Below are 13,266 nucleotides of genomic sequence, written 5' to 3' on the forward strand. Positions count from 1 at the left end.
TTTGGACTTTTGTAAATTCATGATATGTACCCATTGATTCTTGAAGATTATACTGTAACTTATAAATGTCTCATGAGCTTAGTTCAACTGTCATACCCCATCAGGACCCAAAATATAATATTGTTTAACTCCAATGTTTGTAAACAAAGTAAACATAAACAAACACTGAATAGCCTAAAAACATGGTTAAAACAATAATTTTATATCATGGGTGGTCAGTCCTTGCATCCAACCCCATCCCTCAACTTTGTACTGAAACAGTGGTGGGGAGGAACCTTTGTTATTGTTTCAACTGCTGATTTAAATATTCCATATGGGAAAAACACCAGCAAAAACGTATTCTTCAAACAAGAAAACCGATAGAACCAAAAAGGCATAAAAATCCATGCATTATTAAACTATCTAAATCCTAGACAATAACACCTAAAGCATCAGATAGGATTGTAGAATAGTCAAAGTAGCTGTCGATATGGGTCACAGGCAGGATCCCTATTAAAGCAGGTTGGAAATGACAGACACGTCAGTTGCGTTAAACCCTGCCAGTCTCCCAGCTTTCCGGATTCTATTCGCTTTTATCCACTGCTATTTATATGTTCCCTTTGAAATAGGTGTAAGAAGACGTTAAGCTAAACGGAAAATAGATTTAGCACGGCTAGGCATCCGAGGAGAGATTTCTAACGTTACTCTGGTGAATAGTATGAAATAGGTACGCAGCATATTTCTACAGTGCTGGACCCCTGCTGTTCACGAGACGGTGTCTCTTTTATATTAACTTGGTTAAAAGAGAAGTATGTAGAGCAAAAACCTGTATTAACAGTTAATAAGCTACACATTGGTGGTGGATGTTTATGTACTATAAAGCATTGAGATCCTATAATTCGGTGACATGATTCTATGTGTAATTGTATGAGGTAAAGTGTGAAAAATGCCTTTGAGCATCTGTAAAAGCACTACATACCTCCAATTAATGATAAATGATTATGAATTCATTACATCCTATATACAGTGCCTTGCGAAAGTATTCGGCCCCCTTGAACTTTGCGACCTTTTGCCACATTTCAGGCTTTTAACATAAAGATATAAAACTGTATTTTTTTGTGAAGAATCAACAACAAGTGGGACACAATCATGAAGTGGAACGACATTTATTGGATATTTCAAACTTTTTTAACAAATCAAAAACTGAAAAATTGGGCGTGCAAAAATTATACCTTTTAGGTTCTTCTTTTTTTCTGTGTCCCATGATATCATCATAACATCATTTCAACCTAATGTTTTCAAAGCATATTAGTCATCAAATAATAAGTACATACTTAGGCTGTGGGTTGCACAGTTCTATCTAAACAACTTAAGATAAATACTGAATAATAAAAAAAAAGTAATATTAAATCAAGTGTCCTTTACCCAAAACCTTCGGTTCCCTGCTGTGGGACATCTCTCCTTCTCGCTCCGAGTGAGAGATGCCATAGCAAAAGGTTACATAACGGAAAACTATAATGGAAAATGTAACAAAGGCAAAAACAAGGATAAAGGATATGCTGTCTACTTTAGTCAGTGTTAGGTTTTTTTTGTACATGGGTAAAAAAATAAAAATTAAGGAAAGATATTAAGCAATTATGTTATTGTAACCCAGTATTCCAACTTGCACGTCTTGTCATGTTGAGCTAGTGGTGGCGGTGTGAATGAAGGTGCGTGTAATGTCAGAGCGCATCAAGAGGGAGAGCGCTCCCACACAACTACTTATTGCTTTTCTTTGTGCATTCCCCTCGTTGTCCACATGGAGGCAGTGAAGTGCAAACTATAAACACAGCTAGAACGATAATCCAGATATTTCACCAGATGTAAAAATGTGAAGCATCCGGTTGGAGTTTCCACTCCTTACCAAATATGGTGATGAGAGGAATATCACTGGCCGGTCGTGGGAGAAGATGGAGCGAGATGTTTTTTGGCCAATATTCTGCTAATTTTCTTATCGATGAAACAATTGATTTAGATAGTTTTCTGTTTCCAAAACTAGAATCTGAAACAAAGATAGTGGACTACGTTTTGTAGACTTTACCCTTTGCCAACGTTTATTTTAATTTTAAATGCGTTGTTTAGGAGTGCAAGGTCAAAACGAGTTATTGCACACGCGCACTTTGCCGAGTAGGTGTTCCTTAACGAAAATATGCAAAAGAAATGCCATTAGGTTCCCACTAGCTTGCGCTTGGCTCTGCCCACCTCCTTGTGTGGTCTGACCGCTATGATTCATTTGCTCCCATTGGAAACGACAGGCTCTGGTCTGTCTTGGGTTAGTTATAAAACATCTTTGCTATAAACGTGGCACTCGAGTTTGTGAAATAATCCGATTTCATGTCGAACGGTTTGTGCCTAACATAATGCTTGTTTAGATATTATAGGACATGTTTTCAAATTAGAAGATAGTAAGTGTGTCTAGAGGACATTCCATGAACCAGGGCTGTGTTCAGTACATAAAAACATGAGGAGGCTGGTGGTAGGATAGAACGGAGTGGTTTCCATACGTTTGATGTGTTTGATACCTTTCCAGTTACACCATTCCCGCCCTCCTATAGCTCCACCCACCATCAAATCACATTTTATTTGTCACATACACATGGTTAGCAGATGTTAATGCGAGTGTTTGTCAAAATGCTTGTGCTTCTAGTTCCGACCATGCAGTAATACCGAACAAGTAATCTAACAATTTCACAACAATTACCTTATACACACAAGTGTAAAGGAATGAATAAGAATATGGACATAAAAATATATGAATGAGTGATGGTACAGAACGGCATAGGCAAGATGCAGTAGATGGTATAGAGTACAGTATATACATATGAGATGAGTAATGTAGGGTATGTAAACATTATATAAAGGGGCATAGTTTAAAGTGACTAGTGACACATTTATTACATCCAATTTTTCATTATTAAAGTGGCTGGAGTTGAGTCAGTATGTTGGCAGCAGCCACTCAATGTTAGTGGTGGCTGTTTAACAGTCTGATGGCTTGGAGACAGAGAGTTGAGTCAGTATGTTGGCAGCAGCCACTCAGTGTTAGTGGTGGCTGTTTAACAGTCTGATGGCCTTGAGATAGAGAGTTGAGTCAGTATGTTGGCAGCAGCCACTCAATGTTAGTGGTGGCTGTTTAACAGTCTGATGGCCTTGAGATAGAGAGTTGAGTCAGTGTGTTGTCAGCAGCCACTCAGTGTTAGTGGTGGCTGTTTAACAGTCTGATGGCCTTGAGATAGAGAGTTGAGTCAGTATGTTGTCAGCAGCCACTCAGTGTTAGTGGTGGCTGTTTAACAGTCTGATGGCCTTGAGATAGAGAGTTGAGTCAGTATGTTGTCAGCAGCCACTCAGTGTTAGTGGTGGCTGTTTAACAGTCTGATGGCCTTGAGATAGAGAGTTGAGTCAGTATGTTGTCAGCAGCCACTCAGTGTTAGTGGTGGCTGTTTAACAGTCTGATGGCCTTGAGATAGAGAGTTGAGTCAGTATGTTGTCAGCAGCCACTCAATGTTAGTGGTGGCTGTTTAACAGTCTGATGGCCTTGAGATAGAGAGTTGAGTCAGTATGTTGGCAGCAGCCGCTCAATGTTAGTGGTGGCTGTTTAACAGTCTGATGGCCTTGAGATAGAGAGTTGAGTCAGTATGTTGGCAGCAGCCACTCAATGTTAGTGATGGCTGTTTAACAGTCTGATGGCCTTGAGATAGAGAGTTGAGTCAGTATGTTGGCAGCAGCCACTCAATGTTAGTGGTGGCTGTTTAACAGTCTGATGGCCTTGAGATAGAGAGTTGAGTCAGTATGTTGTCAGCAGCCACTCAGTGTTAGTGGTGGCTGTTTAACAGTCTGATGGCCTTGAGATAGAGAGTTGAGTCAGTATGTTGTCAGCAGCCACTCAGTGTTAGTGGTGGCTGTTTAACAGTCTGATGGCCTTGAGATAGAGAGTTGAGTCAGTATGTTGTCAGCAGCCACTCAGTGTTAGTGGTGGCTGTTTAACAGTCTGATGGCCTTGAGATAGAGAGTTGAGTCAGTATGTTGTCAGCAGCCACTCAGTGTTAGTGGTGGCTGTTTAACAGTCTGATGGCCTTGAGATAGAGAGTTGAGTCAGTATGTTGTCAGCAGCCACTCAGTGTTAGTGGTGGCTGTTTAACAGTCTGATGGCCTTGAGATAGAGAGTTGAGTCAGTATGTTGTCAGCAGCCACTCAATGTTAGTGGTGGCTGTTTAACAGTCTGATGGCCTTGAGATAGAGAGTTGAGTCAGTATGTTGGCAGCAGCCGCTCAATGTTAGTGGTGGCTGTTTAACAGTCTGATGGCCTTGAGATAGAGAGTTGAGTCAGTATGTTGGCAGCAGCCACTCAATGTTAGTGATGGCTGTTTAACAGTCTGATGGCCTTGAGATAGAGAGTTGAGTCAGTATGTTGGCAGCAGCCACTCAATGTTAGTGGTGGCTGTTTAACAGTCTGATGGCCTTGAGATAGAGAGTTGAGTCAGTATGTTGGCAGCAGCCGCTCAATGTTAGTGGTGGCTGTTTAACAGTCTGATGGCCTTGAGATAGAGAGTTGAGTCAGTATGTTGGCAGCAGCCGCTCAATGTTAGTGGTGGCTGTTTAACAGTCTGATGGCCTTGAGATAGAGAGTTGAGTCAGTATGTTGGCAGCAGCCACTCAATGTTAGTGATGGCTGTTTAACAGTCTGATGGCCTTGAGATAGAGATTTGAGTCAGTATGTTGGCAGCAGCCACTCAATGTTAGTGGTGGCTGTTTAACAGTCTGATGGCCTTGAGATAGAGAGTTGAGTCAGTATGTTGTCAGCAGCCACTCAATGTTAGTGGTGGCTGTTTAACAGTCTGATGGCCTTGAGATAGAGAGTTGAGTCAGTGTGTTGGCAGCAGCCACTCAATGTTAGTGGTGGCTGTTTAACAGTCTGATGACCTTGAGATAGAGAGTTGAGTCAGTATGTTGTCAGCAGCCACTCAATGTTAGTGGTGGCTGTTTAACAGTCTGATGGCCTTGAGATAGAGAGTTGAGTCAGTATGTTGTCAGCAGCCACTCAATGTTAGTGGTGGCTGTTTAACAGTCTGATGGCCTTGAGATAGAGAGTTGAGTCAGTATGTTGTCAGCAGCCACTCAATGTTAGTGGTGGCTGTTTAACAGTCTGATGGCCTTGAGATAGAGAGTTGAGTCAGTATGTTGGCAGCAGCCACCTAATGTTAGTGATGGCTGTTTAACAGTCTGATGGCCTTGAGATAGAGAGTTGAGTCAGTGTGTTGGCAGCAGCCGCTCAATGTTAGTGATGGCTGTTTAACAGTCTGATGGCCTTGAGATAGAGAGTTGAGTCAGTATGTTGTCAGCAGCCACTCAATGTTAGTGGTGGCTGTTTAACAGTCTGATGGCCTTGAGATAGAGAGTTGAGTCAGTATGTTGTCAGCAGCCACTCAATGTTAGTGGTGGCTGTTTAACAGTCTGATGGCCTTGAGATAGAGAGTTGAGTCAGTATGTTGTCAGCAGCCACTCAATGTTAGTGGTGGCTGTTTAACAGTCTGATGGCCTTGAGATAGAGAGTTGAGTCAGTATGTTGGCAGCAGCCACCTAATGTTAGTGATGGCTGTTTAACAGTCTGATGGCCTTGAGATAGAGAGTTGAGTCAGTGTGTTGGCAGCAGCCGCTCAATGTTAGTGATGGCTGTTTAACAGTCTGATGGCCTTGAGATAGAGAGTTGAGTCAGTATGTTGGCAGCAGCCACTCAATGTTAGTGGTGGCTGTTTAACAGTCTGATGGCCTTGAGATAGAGAGTTGAGTCAGTATGTTGGCAGCAGCCGCTCAATGTTAGTGGTGGCTGTTTAACAGTCTGATGGCCTTGAGATAGAGAGTTGAGTCAGTATGTTGGCAGCAGCCGCTCAATGTTAGTGGTGGCTGTTTAACAGTCTGATGGCCTTGAGATAGAGAGTTGAGTCAGTATGTTGGCAGCAGCCGCTCAATGTTAGTGATGGCTGTTTAACAGTCTGATGGCCTTGAGATAGAGATTTGAGTCAGTATGTTGGCAGCAGCCACTCAATGTTAGTGGTGGCTGTTTAACAGTCTGATGGCCTTGAGATAGAGAGTTGAGTCAGTATGTTGTCAGCAGCCACTCAATGTTAGTGGTGGCTGTTTAACAGTCTGATGGCCTTGAGATAGAGAGTTGAGTCAGTGTGTTGGCAGCAGCCACTCAATGTTAGTGGTGGCTGTTTAACAGTCTGATGACCTTGAGATAGAGAGTTGAGTCAGTATGTTGTCAGCAGCCACTCAATGTTAGTGGTGGCTGTTTAACAGTCTGATGGCCTTGAGATAGAGAGTTGAGTCAGTATGTTGTCAGCAGCCACTCAATGTTAGTGGTGGCTGTTTAACAGTCTGATGGCCTTGAGATAGAGAGTTGAGTCAGTATGTTGTCAGCAGCCACTCAATGTTAGTGGTGGCTGTTTAACAGTCTGATGGCCTTGAGATAGAGAGTTGAGTCAGTATGTTGGCAGCAGCCACCTAATGTTAGTGATGGCTGTTTAACAGTCTGATGGCCTTGAGATAGAGAGTTGAGTCAGTGTGTTGGCAGCAGCCGCTCAATGTTAGTGATGGCTGTTTAACAGTCTGATGGCCTTGAGATAGAGAGTTGAGTCAGTATGTTGTCAGCAGCCACTCAATGTTAGTGGTGGCTGTTTAACAGTCTGATGGCCTTGAGATAGAGAGTTGAGTCAGTATGTTGTCAGCAGCCACTCAATGTTAGTGGTGGCTGTTTAACAGTCTGATGGCCTTGAGATAGAGAGTTGAGTCAGTATGTTGTCAGCAGCCACTCAATGTTAGTGGTGGCTGTTTAACAGTCTGATGGCCTTGAGATAGAGAGTTGAGTCAGTATGTTGGCAGCAGCCACCTAATGTTAGTGATGGCTGTTTAACAGTCTGATGGCCTTGAGATAGAGAGTTGAGTCAGTGTGTTGGCAGCAGCCGCTCAATGTTAGTGATGGCTGTTTAACAGTCTGATGGCCTTGAGATAGAGAGTTGAGTCAGTATGTTGGCAGCAGCCACTCAATGTTAGTGGTGGCTGTTTAACAGTCTGATGGCCTTGAGATAGAGAGTTGAGTCAGTATGTTGGCAGCAGCCACCTAATGTTAGTGATGGCTGTTTAACAGTCTGATGGCCTTGAGATAGAGAGTTGAGTCAGTGTGTTGGCAGCAGCCGCTCAATGTTAGTGATGGCTGTTTAACAGTCTGATGGCCTTGAGATAGAGAGTTGAGTCAGTATGTTGGCAGCAGCCACCTAATGTTAGTGATGGCTGTTTAACAGTCTGATGGCCTTGAGATAGAGAGTTGAGTCAGTATGTTGGCAGCAGCCACTCAATGTTAGTGATGGCTGTTTAACAGTCTGATGGCCTTGAGATAGAGAGTTGAGTCAGTATGTTGTCAGCAGCCGCTCAATGTTAGTGATGGCTGTTTAACAGTCTGATGGCCTTGAGATAGAGAGTTGAGTCAGTGTGTTGGCAGCAGCCGCTCAATGTTAGTGATGGCTGTTTAACAGTCTGATGGCCTTGAGATAGAGAGTTGAGTCAGTATGTTGGCAGCAGCCACCTAATGTTAGTGATGGCTGTTTAACAGTCTGATGGCCTTGAGATAGAGAGTTGAGTCAGTGTGTTGGCAGCAGCCGCTCAATGTTAGTGATGGCTGTTTAACAGTCTGATGGCCTTGAGATAGAGAGTTGAGTCAGTATGTTGGCAGCAGCCACTCAATGTTAGTGGTGGCTGTTTAACAGTCTGATGGCCTTGAGATAGAGAGTTGAGTCAGTATGTTGGCAGCAGCCACCTAATGTTAGTGATGGCTGTTTAACAGTCTGATGGCCTTGAGATAGAGAGTTGAGTCAGTGTGTTGGCAGCAGCCGCTCAATGTTAGTGATGGCTGTTTAACAGTCTGATGGCCTTGAGATAGAGAGTTGAGTCAGTATGTTGGCAGCAGCCACCTAATGTTAGTGATGGCTGTTTAACAGTCTGATGGCCTTGAGATAGAGAGTTGAGTCAGTATGTTGGCAGCAGCCACTCAATGTTAGTGATGGCTGTTTAACAGTCTGATGGCCTTGAGATAGAGAGTTGAGTCAGTATGTTGTCAGCAGCCGCTCAATGTTAGTGATGGCTGTTTAACAGTCTGATGGCCTTGAGATAGAGAGTTGAGTCAGTGTGTTGGCAGCAGCCGCTCAATGTTAGTGATGGCTGTTTAACAGTCTGATGGCCTTGAGATAGAGAGTTGAGTCAGTATGTTGGCAGCAGCCACCTAATGTTAGTGATGGCTGTTTAACAGTCTGATGGCCTTGAGATAGAGAGTTGAGTCAGTATGTTGGCAGCAGCCACTCAATGTTAGTGATGGCTGTTTAACAGTCTGATGGCCTTGAGATAGAGAGTTGAGTCAGTATGTTGGCAGCAGCCACTCAATGTTAGTGATGGCTGTTTAACAGTCTGATGGCCTTGAGATAGAGAGTTGAGTCAGTATGTTGGCAGCAGCCACTCAATGTTAGTGATGGCTGTTTAACAGTCTGATGGCCTTGAGATAGAGAGTTGAGTCAGTATGTTGGCAGCAGCCACTCAATGTTAGTGTTGGCTGTTTAACAGTCTGATGACCTTGAGATAGAGAGTTGAGTCAGTATGTTGGCAGCAGCCACTCAATGTTAGTGATGGCTGTTTAACAGTCTGATGGCCTTGAGATAGAAGCAGTTTTTCAGTCTTTAGGTCCCTGCTTTGATGCACCTGTACTGATCTCGCCTTCTGGACGATAGCGGGGCGAACAGGCAGTGGCTCGGGTGGTTGTTGTCCTTGATTATCTTTTTGGCCTTCCTGTGACATCAGGTGGTGTAGGTGTCCTGGAGGGCAGGTAGTTTGCCCCCGGTGATGCGTTGTGCAGACCTCACTACCCTCTGGAGAGCCTTACGGTTGTGGGTGGAGCAGTTGCCGTACCAGGCGGTGATACAGCCCGACAGGATGCTCTTAATTGTGCATCTGTAAAGGTTTGTGAGTGCTTTTGGTGACAAGCCGAATTTCTTCAGCCTCGCTTCACCACGCTGTCTGTGTGGGTGGACCATTTCAGTTTGTCCGTGATGTGTACGCCGAGGAACTTGAAACTTTCCACCTTCCCCACTACTGTCCCGTCGATGTGGATAGGGGGCTGCTCCCTCTGCTGTTTCCTGAAGTCCACGATCATCTCCTTTGTTTTGTTTACATTGAGTTTGAGGTTATTTTCCTGACAGCCACCTCTGATAAAAATGTAATAGAATGTTCACGGAAACGGTGCTGTACTGAATGACCAGTTGAAACACAGGGAGGGGTTGGGTTGTAGCTTCAAAACACACCTCTTCCCTTTAAAGAGTAACTTTAATGAAACCAGATGTTTTAGACTTAGTTATAGTGAAAGATGTCAATTCTGGTCATCATTTTTGCCAGTTTGTTGCAAAAGTGATATATTTTGGTAGTTTAGTAATAAATCTAGCTCATTTTGCACCTAGCAGGTCAAATCTACCATTGAAATCGTGATGTGGAGGTGTTCATTATGAAATACACTCCCTTCTAGATGTGCTGTGTGGTAACGCCCAATGATTTATATATAAACTAGATTACTAATACCTTTGTAAAATAGATTTTGGAAGCTATAGAAATTAATTTATTAATGTCTACATTCAATTTTTACACATTTGTTTTTATTTTACTAGGCAAGTCAGTTAAGAACTAATTCTTATTTTCAATGATGGCCTAGGAACAGTGAGTTAACTGCCTGTTCAGGGGCAGAAAAACAGATTTGTACTTTGTCAGCTTGGGGGTTTGAACTTGCAACCTTCCTGTTACTGGTCCAACGCTCTAATCACTAGGCTACCCTGCCGCTCCAAATTTATTGCAAAGGCCAAATCGAGCACGATGCCGCATCGCCATGCGCTTCCCAAATGTTGTAAGGATGCAGAGGGCTCCATATAGTGTTGTATAGCTCCACATCGACAAGATTGGTTGACTGTAGGTGAGGGTCCTTTATAAACACAAACTCACTTGCTTGACAACTTCCACCACAACAGCTCTGCGCCGCTATGTGAAGCGCAAGAAGTATGAAAGCCCTGACTTCTGCAGAAGTCCGTAAATGCTGCATGGCCAATGCAGACAGCAGATTGACCATGTAGAGCCTTCAAGCACGCAGCGGACGTCCTTTACACCCACACACTTCTAATTATGAAACGTGAAAGCATACCTGTGAGAGGGGATGCCTTGGTAGTACAGTTGTGGTCAAAAGTTTTGAGAATGACACAAATATACATTTTCACAGTCTGCTGCCTCAGTTTGTATGATGGGAATTTGCATATACTCCAGAATGTAATGAAGAGTGATCAGATGAATTGCAATTAATTGCAAAGTCCCTCTTTGCCATGCAAATGAACTGAATCCCCCAAAAACATTTCCACTGCATTTCAGCCCTGCCACAAAAGGACCAGCTGACATCATGTCTGTGATTCTCTCGTTAACACAGGTGTGAGTGTTGACGAGGACAAGGCTGGAGATCACTCTGTCATGCTGATTGAGTTCGAATAACAGACTGGAAGCTTCAAAAGGAGGGTGGTGCTTGGAATCATTGTTCTTCCTCTGTCAACGATGGTTACCTGCAAGGAAACACGTGCCATCATCATTGCTTTGCACAACAAGGGCTTCACAGGTAAGGATAATGCTGCCAGTAAGATTGCACCTGAATCAACCATTTATCGGATTATCAAGAACTTCAAGGAGAGCGGTTCAATTGTTGTGAAGAAGGCTTCAGGGCCCCCAAGAAAGTCCAGCAAGCGCCAGGACCGTCTCCTAAAGTTGGTTCAGCTGCAGGATCGGGGCACCACCAGTACAGAGCTTGCTCAGGAATGGCAGCAGGCAGGTGTGAGTGTATCAGCATGCACAGTGAGAAGAAGACTGTTGGAGGATGGCCTGGTGTCAAAAAGGGCAGCAAAGAAGCCACTTCTCTCCAGGAAAAACATCAGGGACAGACTGATATTCTGCAAAAGGTACAGGGATTGGACTGCTGAGGACTGGGGTAAAGTATTTTTCTCGGATGAATCCATTTCCGATTGTTTGGAGCATCCGGTATAAAGCTTGTCCGGAGTAGACAATGTGAGCGCTACAATCAGTCCTGTGTCATGCCAACAGTAAAGCATCCTGAGACCATTCATGTGTGGGGTTGCTTCTCAGCCAAGGGAGTGGGCTCACTCACAATTTTGCCTAAGAGCACAGCCATGAATAAAGAATGGTACCAACACATCCTCTGAGAGCAACTTCTCCCAACCATCCAGGAACAGTTTGGTGACGAACAATGCCTTTTCCAGCGTGATGGAGCACCTTGCCATAAGGCAAAAGTGATAACTAAGTTGCTCGGGAAACAAAACATCGATATTTTGGGTCCATGGCCAGGAAACTCCTCAGACCTTAATCCCATTGAGAACTTGTGGTCAGATCCTCAAGAGGCGGGTGGACAAACAAAAACCCACAAATTGTCAATGAAAGCCTTTGACACTTATGATGCTTGTAAATATACTTCAGTATTCCATAGTAACATCTGACAAAAATATCTAAAGGCACAGATGCAGCAAACTTTGTGAAAATGTATATTTGTGCCATTCTCAACTTTTGGCCATGACTGTACGTTGGTTTATTGGTTTTGGGTACTGTATAAAAACCTAACGCGTTGTTTTTTAAACTTTATTTAACTCTGAAAGTCAGATAAGAACAAATTCTTATTTTCAATGGCGGCCTAGGAAGCGTGGGTTAACTGCCTTGTTCAGGGGCAGAACAACAGATTTGAACCTTGTCAAATCTGGGATTTGATCTTCAAGACGATAATCACTTTTCCTCCCAACACAATACCGCAATAAATGTGACATTGCAAATAATTTATTTTGCGGCCTGTTGTGGATTCAAATTTACACCATAATTGGCAATAAATGTCAGGATTTAGGCACCTTATCACAGTGAGCTACTGTAACTCACAGTTCAGAGCTGTATTTCTTTGTGATTCACATACATTTATTATTAGAGCGTGGCAGTGGACTTGTACCTGATACCCCAACATGTTGGTGATCATTTACACAACCCCAAAAGGAATATTTATGAGCAATTCACCCAACCACAACTTCTAACCTGAATGCATTTTTTGAAGATTTGAGGGGGTTGGGCAACGACTGAAATTGGGGTCGAGAGTTAACCAAAATATGTCAGACATTGCTTCAAGCCACACCCCGGGACACACACCAAATGGAGCAAATGTACCTCAAAGTATGTTCAAGAATGTACAAGAACGTTTGGGGAAAATGTGCCATTCAGTAAATCGTTCCGCAACGTAGTAAACGTTCAAGTGAACTGAACTCTCCCCAAGCTGCCACAAAGTCATGTTGTGGGTTTTATGGTTGGAGTGTCTGGGAAGGAGTTGGAGTGATTCTCTGTGATCTTTTAAGGAGTCTGGGAGAATCTCAATTGCATTCTCCTCGCGTCCTCTCTCCTCACCTCCTTCTCAAAACCCATTGGATGAGAAAGTGAGAGGTCGGCAGGAAGAGGATCTATTCTTAGAATGGTGGGAAGGCGGTCATTGTAAATTATCATTTTGTTTTTTTATTTAACCTTTATTTAACTAGGCAAGTCAGTTAGGAACAAATTCTTATTTACAATGACAGCCTAGCCCAGTCAAACCCAGACAACGCTGAGCCAATTGTGCGCCACCCTATGGGAATGGAATTAATGGAACTGTATCAAACAACAAACATATGTAAACCATTACAATGAGCCCGTCCTCCTATAGCTCCTCCCACCAGCCTCCACTGTTCAGAATAGGTCTTTATGGACAGATAATTGAATACGTGTGTGTGTGTCCTTGGGGTCATTTTTAATGTACTTATTTATTTATTATCATGGCTAAAAATGTAGCCTGCTGTGCTTGGTATCTCCAAAATGCGCATAGACAGCTTGGATCATTAAGTTTGCCGAAGACAAAACAATTGTAGGCCTGATCACAGACAATGACAAGACAGCCTATAGGGAGGTCAGAGACCTCACCGTGTGGTGCAAGGACAACAACCTCTCCCTCAACGTGATCAAGACAAAGGAGATGATTGTGGACTAGAGGAAAAGGAGGACCAAACACTTCCCCGTTCTCATCGACGGGGCTGTAGTGGAGCTGGTCGAGAGCTTCAAGTTCCTTGGCGTCCACATCACCAGCAAACTAACATGGTCCAAGCACACCAAGACAGT

This window comes from Oncorhynchus kisutch, linkage group LG21 (assembly GCF_002021735.2).
Source record: "Oncorhynchus kisutch isolate 150728-3 linkage group LG21, Okis_V2, whole genome shotgun sequence".
Taxonomy (NCBI): Eukaryota; Metazoa; Chordata; class Actinopteri; order Salmoniformes; family Salmonidae; genus Oncorhynchus; species Oncorhynchus kisutch.